The sequence below is a fragment of the Rosa rugosa genome, chromosome 5 (assembly GCF_958449725.1).
Source record: "Rosa rugosa chromosome 5, drRosRugo1.1, whole genome shotgun sequence".
NCBI lineage: Eukaryota > Viridiplantae > Streptophyta > Magnoliopsida > Rosales > Rosaceae > Rosa > Rosa rugosa.
This window is the reverse complement of record NC_084824.1, coordinates 31,339,838-31,350,976: the sequence shown is the minus strand read 5'-3', so window position 1 is coordinate 31,350,976 and position 11,139 is coordinate 31,339,838.

Here is an 11,139-nt window from a genome sequence, read left to right as displayed (position 1 = left end):
AACGGTATGGCGGAGATTTCTTACCAACGGAGCGAGTTAGCCACTGATCGACCAGTAACTCCCAACCGGTCAGAAGTCGGAAGTCCAGCAAGTTGCGGTTCCGCCAGCAACCCCTGATCCTTGCTACGCGACACTCTTCTTCGCGCGTTAGAGTATACCGCAGTCCCGCTGCACAAACACAGTAGTCGTTAGTAAGAATACAAGTCTGCAAATACAAGAACCCGCCAACTACGTTCAGCGGAAACCAGTTACCAACCTCGGATGGGTTGGAACTCCGACTTAATCCTAAATGTCGGCCCTTCCTCGTTCGACCCAGCGTGATACTCCCAACCTTCTGTGGCGACGCAGAAGGTCCCCCGCCAGTAGGACATTGAGTCTCTTAGATTCTCGATCAGCTTGGGCGCTCCCTGGCGGCGGCTCAAGTTCACTTGCCCTCTGCAACCCTGGCGCTTTACATAGACCAGCTCGTAGAAATGAAGCACCTCCGCCACAGTAGGCCCTTCACATCCGGACAACCGCCACAGAGAGTTTAACGCCAGCATCAACCGCCACATGTTGGGGCAGACTTGACCAAAGGCAAGGCCAAACTCGCACACCAGAATCTGAAGGTTGGGCACCAGCGGGAGTGTCACTCCTTGGCGGAATATCGCCTCATGTACGGTGGCAAACCCCTCCGGGAGAATCGACGCCTTCTCATCCGCCGTCGGCGGGCGCAGTTTCACCGAGCCTGGCAGCCGGAACGTCCACTTCATCCTAGTAACGGCGGCAACATTCATCTGCCCTCCTGCCTCGTCAACAGGGGTGCCATCCTGAAGGAACCACGCTGACTCAGCGTCCTCCCCCGCTGTTTCCTCTTCCCCAGCGGAGCCGCTGGCAGCGCTGTTGCTTGCCAACCGCTCATCGCACCTAGCTTTGGCCGCAGCGGCCTCACCCGCCCTAGAGCTCTCTGGACGTGATGCACGACCCATGGCTACTTCCCAAGGTATGGTCTGTAGCGGCTCAACCTCTAGCGGTTCTGGCAGTGAGGTTCCAGCATGGGCAGACGGACGCAACGAGTCAATAAATATTCTATCCGCCGCGCTGAACGACACGTCAGACCCGGAATCCTCACTGCTCGAAATCTCTATGACGTTAGCCATCCCAAACCCTAAAACCCACACCAGTTAGTACAAACACAGATCTAGCCTATTCTTACATCAGTTATAACCAAGAACATCAAGAACAGTTTACCCAGAAAATGCCAAAACAAGAACAAACACACTCAACCCAGATTCGACCATCTAGCAAATCCCTAAACGCCAACTCTCTGCCAACAACCATAACCCACCCCCCCCCCCCCCCCCAAAATCTCACTTCACACCTCAGAGCACACCAAAAAAGACCAGAAAGCACCCCAAAAACATAAACAAAAATAAACCCAGCAACCAACAAATCCAATGAAACAGGAGCAAGAATCCAAATACCAACCTTGGTGGAGAAAACTCCGGTGTGATGGTGAGCAGTAGCCTTCAGTGGGGAAAATCTTCGACTCTCCGGGTGCGATACCTCCAAAATCCAGCAGCCTCTTTCTTCGGTATCGGACGAACACAGAGCTTGAAGACGACGACTCAAGTTTGAAGTTTTCGCAGAAGTGTCAAATCTCGCTGAGTTCCCCCCTTTTATGTCAACATCAGTGCATTCTAAACCGTCCACTCAAAACGACATCACGCACCAGCCGTACACGTGTTGCGGATCTCCACTTACTCTCCGGATTAACCGAGGCGTCTCCTCGGTTACGGAATCCATAATTACTATCATTTATGGCGAGAAGACGGCCAGGCTTAGGAGACAAGCCTACGCACGCTAACCCTCTATGGGTTGGACACGTGTCAACCACCACCAGACGAAGCGTCTGGTGGAAGTAACCGCTTGGGATGACTTCCCCAACCGTCCGAAGTCTCCGCTGACCGAAACCCCGCCAGCGGAACTTCTCCCTTGTCATCTTCCAAGTGACGAAGTCTCCGCTGAGCGAAACCCCGCCAGCGGAACTTCTCCATTGTCATCTTCCAAGTGACGAAGTCTCCGCTGAGCGAAACCCCGCCAGCGGAGCTTCTCCCTTGTCATCTTCCAAGTGACGAAGTCTCCGCTGAGCGAAACCCCGCCAGCAGAACCTCTCTCTTGTCATCTTCCAAGTGACGAAGTCTCCGCTGACCGAAACCCCGCCAGCGGAACTTCTCCCTTGTCATCTTCCAGGTGACGAAGTCTCCGCTGAGCAAAACCCCGCCAGCAGAACTTCTCCCTTGCCATCCTGCAAGCGGGGCATCTTCCGCTACACACCCCTAGCGGAATCCCCTTCATCTTGCAAGCTGCGTGCTTTGTTCAGCGCAGTATCGCTCAATAAAGTACCGCTAGGCACGTCTACTGGACGCTGCTTCCTGCTACAGTCAGCGGGGGGATATCCGCCAGCGGCGGATCCTGGGGCCACGCCTCACTCTAACAACGCCCGCCACGCGGCGTTACGGTCAGACCGTCCCTACGGGACACGGGGACTTGTCAACAGTCTACGACGGCCCTGATCAGGCACGTTGACCCCCGTCACTCGGGTACTAAGATTGGGTTCGCTACCCAACACCCTCTGCTCCGTGCAGCTCCCCCTCAACAAACAAATTACCGACCATCAGGAGGTCTATCTTAGCCGGGGAGTGGGGGACTCCCTGGGGGGCCTAGCAGGGGCCCACCCGAAGGGGTATAAAGCGTTTGCTCATTAAATCCATGGTTGACAACGCACTGACGCTAATTATGCTCTTGCAAGTCTAGCGGAAGAAAACGCTTCAAACCGCCGAGCAACTCCCCAACCAAGATTGCCCTCCTTGACTGGGGACTTGGGGGACTTGTACATACATGTACATTTGCAAGCATAATTAGCTATAATGGGCCACGCTCATTGTACCGCCAAAGGTACTAATTCCAACCAAAGGAGTGACATACAGATACACCACCAGGCGGGCTACAACCTCAGCGTCGGATCACCCCCAGGTCACCGCCGACGCGCCGCCACGCGCCGTGCCAAAATGGCATCAGTAGCTCCCAGAGCTGGGAACTAAAGCACATCAGTCCCACATCGAAAACAAGGAGGAGGTCAGCCTCCTCCTCACCTATAAAAGGTTCTCTCCTCTCTCCTCATTAATTACGCATTCAATACTTACCTACTGTTACTTTGTCAACATAAATACATTGACTAACTTAGGCATCGGAGAGTTGAAGACCGCCCAGTGCGGTCTCCCTCTGACGCCGCTATGTATTTTACTTGACAGGTAGCGGAAGCTTTGGGAGTGTCATTAGTATCGATCCGCCCACCAGGATCAGCGTTAACAAAGGTTCAGCTACCGCCGAACTTTTAGACATTAACACACACGATAAGTACCGGGCTATCCAGGTTGAAGTGAAGAAGTTGATAGCCATCAACTTTGTCAGGGAAGTGACATACCCCCGGTGGTTAGCCAACGTGGTCATGGTACCAAAGAAATCTCTGGGATCATGGCGCATGTGTGTGGACTACACAAATCTCAACCGAGCATGCCCTAAGGATAGCTTCCCGCTCTCGCGAATTGACCAACTAATCGACTCCACTGCTAGGTACCGGTTACTCAGTTTCATGGATGCGTTCAGTGGGTACAACCAAATTTGAATGAACCCGGCAGACGAGGAGCACACCGCCTTTACCACAGACAAAGGTCTCTATTGCTACCAGGTCATGCCTTTTGGATTGAAGAATGCAGGTGCCACTTATCAGCGACTTGTCAACTCCATGTTTGAAGAAGTCATCGGTACTATCATGGAGGTATACGTGGACGATATGCTGGTAAAAAGTTTAACCTCAGAGGATCACGTAACCAACTTGTCAATTGTCTTCACCATCATATTACGCAATGGTATGCGGCTTAACCCACAGAAGTGCATCTTTGGGGTCGAGGTAGGAAAGTTCCTCAGGTACATCATTAGCCACAGGGGAATTGAGGCCAATCCAGAGAAGGTGCAGGCTATATTAAACATGGTATCCCCAACCTACCGGAACGAGGTCCAATCTCTTACAGGTAAGGTACGTAGCCGCCCTGTCAAGATTCATCTCCAGGCTGACGGACAAGTGTACTCCTTTCTTCAGACTGCTAAAAACCCAGCACGTCGAGGTAATAGCTTGGACCGCTGAGCACTAGGTTGCTTTTCTTGGCCTGAAGGCATACTTGTCAGAGGTACCTCTACTTTACAAACCTGTTCCAGGAGAAATGCTCTACATATATCTTGTGGCATCTTCAACCGCCGTGAGCTCAGCTCTGATTAGGAAGGACTCCGATTGCGAGTACCCAGTGTACTACGCTGAAAAAGGTTACACTGGTGCAGAATCCAGATACCCGGACATTGAAAAAATAGCGTTGGCCCTCCTGGTATCGGCCCAAAAGCTTAGACATTACTTCCAGGCACACTCGATCACCGTTTTCACTAATCACCCATTGAGGCAGGTTTTGCAGAAGCTAGAGACATCGGGCAGGTTAATTAAATGGGCCATCGAACTGGGGGAGTTCGATATCAAGTACCAGCCCCGGACAACTATTAAGGGCCAGGCAGCAGCAGATTTTATTTCTGAGTCAATTCCCTCTCATAACCCACCCCCGGGATCACCTGAACCACCGGCCCCGGATCCACCTCCACCAAGCACTTGGCGATTGTATGTTGATGGCGCATCTAACAAGAAGACAAGTGGAGCCGGTATCCTGCTAATTAGCCCGGACGATCAAGTCTACGAGTACGCCCTCAAATTTGCCTTCAAGGCATCCAACAATGCCGCAGAATATGAGGCACTCATAGCAGGTCTGCAGATCGCCCGGGAACTAGGTATGCAGCACCTTAGTATCTTCAATGATTCTCAGTTAGTCGTGAACTAGGTCAGCGGTAACTTCGAGGCAAAGGAGCCCCACATGTCCTCTTACCAGGCCCTAGCTCGGGCATTGGTTCAGAGATTTACCTCCTACATTTTCACCCAAATACCGAGAGCAGAGAACAACAAGGCAGACGCCCTTGCTAAGATTGCGACAACTTCTCCAAGTCCTACCTACGGGGCCACTAAGGTCGAAATACTAGAAAGGCCTAGCACTTCTAAAATGGTGTCAGAAATATTTACGGTGGATCACACAGCCTCCTGGATGGACCCAATTTTGAAATACATGGTCGACGGTCTAGCACCGGATGATAAGGTCGAGGCCAGGAGACTCCAGTTAAGGTCAGCTCGATACACGATCATGAATGGCAAATTATATATAAGAGGTCACTGCTTCCCCAACCTGAAGTGTGTAACACCAGAGGACGGTCACAAAATAATGAAGGACATACACGCTGGTGTATGTGGTAACCATGCTGGAGCCCGGTCTCTTGCACACAAGACCCTAAGGGAAGGATATTTCTGGCCAACCATGTCAGCCCTAGCTCAAATAATATCTAGTTCTTGCCACAAGTGCCAAATGTATGCAAATATTCCAAGGGCACCGCCCATTGCCCTTTCCATCCTCCTTGCACCTTGGTCGTTCTGTCAGTGGGGCTGGACTTAATCGGTAAACTTCCCACAGCAGTGGGACAATTTAAATACTCCATTGTCGTTGTAGACTACCAAACAAAGTGGGTAGAAGCAGAACCACTTGTCGCTATCACCACGAAAAAGGTGAAAAACTTCCTGTGGAAGAACATCTACTGCAGGTTTGGGGTCCCGGACACCATAGTCACGGACAATGGTACCCAATTTGACAATGATGAGTTGAGGGCTTACACAGAAAACCTAGGCACTAGGATCCTCTATGCATCCCCGGCTCACCCCCAGACCAACGGTCAGGTCGAGGCTGTCAACAAGATAATCAAGAAGATACTGAAAAAGAAGCTCGACGAAGCCAAGGGTCTTTGGGCTGCTAAACTCCCGGAGGTGTTGTGGGCTATCAAGACCACGGCAACGGAGGCCACCGGAGAGACCCCTTTCTGCATGGCTTTCGGATCTGAAGCGGTTCTCCCTATTGAAACACAAGTCTAGAGTCCCAGGATCGAATACTTCGATGCGGGTACCAACTCAGAGGGCCTACAACTCGATGCTGATTTACTCGAGGAACGAAGGGATGTGGCACACATGCATAACTTGGCAAACAAGCGGAGGATAGCTCGTTATTATGATGCCAAGGTACAATCCCGGACACTGAAGTTGGGGGACTGGGTCATGAAGCAGGTCTACCCAGAGCCCCGGGGACTGGATCCATCCTGGACAGGCCCTTATGAGATCATTGAAGAGGTAGGACCTGCAACCTTTTACATCCGGGACATGGACGGAGTCGTTTCCCGGCATCCATGGAATACCCAGCGCCTACGGTACTATTACAAGTAGCTCCCGGAGCATCTTGTCCTAGATTTTGCTTTTTGGCCATACAGCTATGGCAAGCTACCCATCGGGTACTCATTCTGTATTAACCACCATGTGGTACTTGAATGAAAAAATGAATTATTCAGACCATTTCTAGCATTTTTTTACCTACACCGGGCATTCCCGGACATAGCTATTGTCAGTTACTCTATTCTGGTAATAAGTGATGCAAGTAAATGCTTAAAGCAAGGTATAAAATCCTAGAAATTTTAATTCCTTTCCAATTCCCATTCAAGTTCAACAAATTTCCATTCACAAAAAGCCTGGACTACCAGGCAAAGGAATTAAGCCATTGTTCAGGGCAAGGATAATTTCTACTAAAAAAAAAAAGAGGGGAAGTGCTGGTTATATAAATATCTAATCCCTAAGGACTACTGCTCGCGGGCGGTACTCTGGGATCCACCGGCACCAGACTTGGCTGCCGCCTCCTGGTCTTTCTTCTTCTTCTCAAGAAGCCCCCGCCTGAATTTGGCTTCATCTAGGTACCCGGCTGCCCCCCACTCCTTGAACTTCATGATCACGGCCTTGTCTTGAGCAACAGTTAACATATCAATAAGCCCTTGGGAGCCCTTGTACTCCTCCACGACCTCGTGCTTCTCCACGGGAAGGCGCTCCTCCAGGTGATCTGCCGTCACTTTCCATGACGTGGCAGATTCTGCAGCTTCTTTTTCAGAGTCCCGGGCACTCTTCACCTCATCCCTCGCCTCAGACATTTCGTCCTCAAGCTCCGCAATTCGTTGCTTCGCCGCATCTAGCTCGGTAACCATCGGAGTCAAGGACTCAATCTTCTTCTTCAAGGAGTCCCGCTCCTTCTCCAACTTGGCCTTCTCCCCATGCAGATACTTCACCTGCCCGGAGAGACTGCTAACCTCCTCCTTCAGGTGTGTATCTTCCTCGCTGGCATCAATCGCGTACACATTGAAAAGTGCCTGCAAACACACCGTTAGCTACACCATAAAAAAGTTGTAAGACAAGGGTAAAGCAAACCCATACTCGCATCATTGACTCCCGGGCAAGGCGGCGATTCTCTTGCGGGGTATTGTCTTTAGCCCGCACCCGATCGAGGTCTATGTCCTTCAGGTCGCCGAGCATGGAGCGCACGAATTTTTCGTCAGCAACCCCGTATTCACTCAACAGTTGTTTAATGGGCTTCTTGGGGATTACCGGTATGGCGGGAGACAACATGCCAAGCGAGAGCGGCGACTCTGGTCCCGAGTGATTTTTCTTCTGCCTCTTCACCTCGGATTCTTTAACATCCCGGCCGGTATACATCACCTCCTGCTTATCCCCGCTTCGGTGCCGGTGCCTATGTGATCTCTTCTTCTCACCTGGAAGTAAGGCTTCATCGCTTCCAGCGGATCGAGAAGAAAGAGATACAGAGGGCGGTACCTTTTCCCTTCCGGTATCGGCTATGGTGACAACATTCCCGGCAGAAGGCTGCTCGACTTGGGTCACGGGAGCATCAGGGTCAGGTTCCCCGTATCCTGCATTAGTGATCTCCAGTAGGGTTTCTTCAACGGACCGACCCGTAGCCTTCGACCCCAGGTCGACTTCAATGTGAAGGGCGTCTTCCCCCTGGCTCATCAACAAATCCATCAACTAGTTGTCGTCCATTCTGTCGTCCTCCTTACCTTTCCGGGGCTTCCTTTTCGGCGCTTTCACTGCAATCAGTTCGAAAGTTAGTCACTAAGGTAAAAAGACAAGAATGACATACACATACACATACACATACTTAACAGATATATAAGCCTCACCGGGGAGTCTCCCTAGCCCTAGCCTATAAAGTACAGAGTACCGGATGAATCTATAAGACCTTCTCTCCTCCTCACTCCAAACAGCGTATACCCTGGCTATCCTCTTCCTTTCCACCGAGGATAATGCGTAGGCCTGGTCCCCGATAGCTTGGAAAGTACCGGTCAGGTGCCACTTCTTATTCTTAATTTGCCACCGCCCCCCAGCTAGAAATACTTTATTCCTCCACCTTTTGCTCATTGAGGTAGGCATATCGGTAACTAAAGGCTCGTAGTCCCTAGCGGTAAACGTCATGGTACCCATACACGACAGCTTCCTTGAATATAGAACCCTGTATACCGCGCGGAATTCATTTATGGAAGGCCACCCTTGCTGGCATAAGTCCCACATGGCCATCATACTATAGATTTGGCGAACTGCATTCGGAGTCAACTGCCCCGGTGACAGATTCAGCATCCGCAAAAGATACTGTAGGCACCGGGGCAGTGGTAGCGATAGCCCTTGGTGGAGCTGGTTCTCGTGCAGCGCCACCCATCCCGGGGGAGGATTTGCAACCATTTCTCCAGCCTTGAGAGGCCTAAGCTCCACCTCGTCCGGTATTCCCCACTTCATTCTCATGGCGATGATCTCCTTCATTGTCATACTTCTCCCGGGTTCGTCGCATACGGTCCCGTCTACTAATGTGTACCTAGGTTTCGGGATGCCCTCGGGAATTGCCACCGTGACTACTGGTGCCTCCGCAGATCCATCCTCGCTCTCACCTTCGTCGGTCTCCTCACTACTCTCCTAAAACACCCCAGTCGAGGATCCGGTATTCTCCGCTAATTCCTTCCCAGTCCTACTTCGCGCTAGGTACCGGTCGATATCCGCTTCCGCTTGCCTTGCAGAAGACTGATACGACGATCCCGCATCCCTAGCCTTAGTTTCTGATTCCATCCTAGAACTATGACAACCGGGACCTCAAAATTCGCTATATCTGGAATCAGAAACACAAGGGTTAGCCTAACCAGATCTAAGTCCAGGTTGAAGCGCGGATCACTCCCCACTTCAAGCAAAACCCAGAAATTCAAAGCAAAACCCAGAAATTCAAGCAAAACCCATCATACTCGAAATCCTAGGAGAAACCCAATGTTGTCTCCAGACGCTACCTATACGCAAACTACACTAGCATTATTCCCATTCCCTCTTCATTACACACAAATCCGCAATAGAACACATCAATGGCGGAACTAGAGGAAGAAGAAAAACAAAAATCGCTCAAAATAGAATGAGAGGGTTCTGACCTTTTCTTCAGCAGGCAATCGATCGACCAAGAGGCAAGAACACCACATCCTCCCTGGCTTCCTCTTCCTCTCCTCGCTGCTGCAAAATCCACAGTCTCTCTCTTTCTCTCTCTCTCTGATCTCTGAGGGTTTTCGCGAAAGTGAAGGGAAACAGTCTGTTTCCCTCTTAAATTCAATCTTCAAAGCATCACAGCCGTTGAAGTCGAAAGGCCTTCAACCGTAGGATCACTACACGTGTCCCACGCATCTCCCCATGCCTCGAGACTGGCAGATGAGGGGACGGGCATTTATTGCACAACCCACTCCACCCTACGTGGCTAGCATGCACCACCAAGTCCTCTTTCTACCCCATCGGGTATCGGAGGCTCAAGTCCTCATTCTACCCTTCCGGGTACCGGAGACTCAGGTCCTCTTTCTACCCCATCGGGTACTGGAGGCTCAAGTCCTCATTCTACCCCATCGGGTATCGGAGGCTCAAGTCCTCTTTCTACCCCATCGGGTATCGGAGGCTCAAGTCCTCATTCTACCCTTCCGGGTACCGGAGGCTCAAGTCCTCATTCTGCCCTTCCGGGTACCGGAGGCTCAGGTCCTCTTTCTACCCCATCGGGTACCGGAGGCTCAAGTCCTCATTCTACCCCATCGGGTATCAGAGGCTCAAGTCCTCTTTCTACCCCAACGGGTATCGGAGGCTCAAGTCCTCATTCTACCCTTCCTTGTACAGGAGGCTCAAGTCCTCATTCTACCCTTCCGGGTACCGGACGCACAGGTCCTCTTTCTACCCCATCGGGTATCGGAGGCTCAAGTCCTCTTTCTACCCCATCGGGTATCGGAGGCTCAGGTCCTCTTTCTACCCCATCGGGTATCAGAGGCTCAAGTCCTCTTTCTACCCCATCGGGTATCGGAGGCTCAAGTCCTCATTCTACCCTTCCGGGTACCGGAGGCTCAAGTCCTCATTCTACCCCATCGGGTATCAGAGGATCAAGTCCTCATCCTATCCCATCGGGTATCAGAGGCTCAAGTCCTCCAGAGGTACCTAGAGATTTTCCTTTAACCTTTATAGGTTAAATTGGGATCACTGTAGATTAGCTACCTACAGCGTAACCCGCTCAAGACATCTCTTGCACGGGAACTTGGGGGACTCCCTACAGGCACACTAGTGCCAAACCTTGTGACTAAAAATAATAAGTCCCCACCCAAGAAACATCTTGAACGGGAACTTGAGGGACTTGTACATACTAGGGAAGTCTTAACTATGTTTGGCACTATCGGCTGGGCCCCATCGGTACTCCCAGGTACTATGCCATGGGCCGGGTTCACGACCCACCATGGCGGGACTCATATGGGATGTCACCCCGGGCACCCAGGGCCCGGGGCAAGGCCAGCACAGCCTATCTGATTACACAACAGAAGGTTGATGAGGCATCAGGAGAACAACCTGCGTCCCACATCGAAGATAGGGGAAACTCCTTTCCCATGCTCGAGTATTAAAGCATCAGTACAACTACCTTTTACGGGTAATAACTCCTTCATCCACTATTTACTTGATACTCTTGTATATTAGTTTCTCACTCAGGCATCGGAGTGGTGTAAATCGTCCGGTTCGGTTTACCCCTCTAACGCTGTGTTCTTGATTCAGGATCTAGGAGTTGGATCGGTACCCCAGACGGTACAGCA